This window comes from Mastomys coucha, unplaced genomic scaffold (genome assembly GCF_008632895.1).
Source record: "Mastomys coucha isolate ucsf_1 unplaced genomic scaffold, UCSF_Mcou_1 pScaffold1, whole genome shotgun sequence".
Taxonomy (NCBI): domain Eukaryota; kingdom Metazoa; phylum Chordata; class Mammalia; order Rodentia; family Muridae; genus Mastomys; species Mastomys coucha.
Window position 1 is genome coordinate 43,847,294 of NW_022196891.1, and position 2,609 is coordinate 43,849,902.

Sequence of the window (2,609 nt, forward strand, 5' to 3'; positions counted from 1 at the left end):
TCTATGGTGATTGAGAGTTTTGCTGGGTATAGTAGTCTGGGCTGGCATTTGTGTTCTCTTAGGGTCTCAGAGATTATTTTAAAACAAGTGAAACTTTATAAAGAAACTTTATTTCATAGTAAAATTATAAAGAGCTGCTATGGTGGTGAATTGTGTGTTGGACTCACAAAATACTTCAAAATTTCATCTGATTAAGGATGATGTCAAAACCATTTTTAAATATTTTCTTTATAATTTAAACATTATCTTTATATGAACATTCATGCGATTATGTCCTTACAGCTACATATCAAATATATAGGGGCATTTATTTATTATTAACTTTAAAATGAATAAATCTTTCAATGACAATATCCTCTAATTATTCTTCTAAAAGGAAGATCCTCAGATTTTGTAAATGTATAAGGATAAACGGGCTTTTTAAAGTATACAAGTTGTATACTTGTATAGGTTCAGTATAATTGTTCTGAAAAATGTTACATATAATGTGTAATTATTGTACACTGAAATTCACATTCTGGGCCCAGAGGTAGGCTAGAACACTGCATTGTCCTCCCCACTTCGCTACTCTGCCCAGACAGTCTGTGTAAACCAGAAAGATGAAAATTACATTCCTAAAAAATATGGAAAAGCAGCACTGAAGGTATTTTTGAACCATGTCCCTTCTACTGTGAGCCACTGAATGACAGTCTAAATTAAGGAAAAACAAAAAACAAAAACAAAACAAAACAAAACCCAAAAACTACAAACAGGCATAACGGGGATGAGGTTGGACATGGTGGTACAGTGGGGAACAAAGAACTCAATAATCAAAGAAAAAAGGAGTTTAATACTTGACTACTCTACACAATGAACTCCAGGCTAACTGTCATTAGCAAGAAGAACAGGTCTAAAAAAAAATAGAAATAATGAAATTGCACAGATGACTTCTAAGTAATACCACTTACTTGACTCAAGGATCTTGGTGGAGGGTGGTAGTAAAAAAATATATTCTATTTATGTCCTTCCACACTGCAGAAATGTGTACCATTTAAGTCTATGATGGACTGAAATTGAGAAAAATACTAAATGTGTGCTTATAACAAAATCTGACTTGAAAAGAACAATTGTATGCCTTGTTTCTTTAGTAAATGTCATCAACCTTTTGAAGAATCACATATACCAACTTATATGTTTGACATCCAAAAGTATTTCCAAAACTAGAGGACAGTATTAAGTGATTTCCTAATAAGTATTTTTGTTTGGCTTGTTTTCTATTAAATAGTATTTACCTCTTGTGGGAAATAGCATTTTTATTTAACAAGTCTTATTATAATTAGACAAAAAATAGATTAAATAGATTTTAAATCCCAATATTGATTCAATATACATGTACTTCCAAATTCCTGAGTGAACATAATGTTTTGAATTCTAGTCTAGGAAACTTGCTAAAAAAATATAGGCCTAAAACACCCAACATTATCGCTCTACTATGATTGGGAAAACCCAAATCATTTCTGGTAATTTATAACCAGACATTCTTACTCAATGCTGAGCTTACTAAATATAAACAGAACAGTTTTTTTTTTTTTTGGAGGGGGTGGGTTATACATAGGCTTATGGAACCGTGGAACTAGGAGGGGCTGGAGCAAGAGCAGATTTGAGTGTTGACAACCCCAGGAACTTTTATTTGGAGGGCAACAGGAAGTGGACCCACTCCTGTTTCCTTGAGCCTGCATGCCTGTACCTCCCATCTTTGCTCACACCAGAGGAAGTCACTTGGTTGTACCAGCAAGAGTAAACTTCCCCTTTAACAAGGTCAGGTGCAGCAAACACCTGGAATCCCTTGCTATGCAAATGAGACATCCTCGGCACTTAGGCCCATGACTACAGTTGTCTTATCTACCATGATAATTCCTCCTCATCCTCAAAGATTGAGCAAGCCTTGTCACTCTTCAGTTAAACAAGGCTTCTCTCTGAAGCCTGTCTCCTGAGAAGTCTGTTTCTCATTGTGCTCACTCACCACCTGAGATCCCCATACTGCCTATTTGTTGAATTTGGTAGAAAGTTGTTAGATGTCACGAACACTGCCAACTTTTTGTCATTTTTCAATAATGAAGGCCTTACAGTACAAACATATTTGAAATAAAGAGAAGCTGATACAAAAGAACAAAGAACACAAAAGGAAGTTAGAAGGGTAGACAGCAGAAAGAAAAAGAGAACAGAATATGCTCTTTCTGTTGTCTTCACTCCCAACGTAGGCTAAAGACAAATACATATAAAATGATAAACTTCTGTGTGAGTTGAAATGCTTTCCAAACAATCTTTCAGAATTGACATACTTCAAATAATAGCGAAGATTATTATCCTAGACCCATTTTGAGACATCATTGAGTTGTAATTTTACTAAAAGGTTCTTAATGATGTCACATTTACTGTTGTTTGAACCAAGGTAACTGGAAAGGAGTATTTGGATATATTCTAATATAACTGAAACACTAGCAAAAATAAGTGGCAACCTCCTTTTACACTATTTTCATCGTAAATAATGTTACAGAGACTTCATTGGAGAAGAAAATATTTTATTTCTAGCATACTAAAAAAGAGGATTTTTTTTCAGAAAATACAGA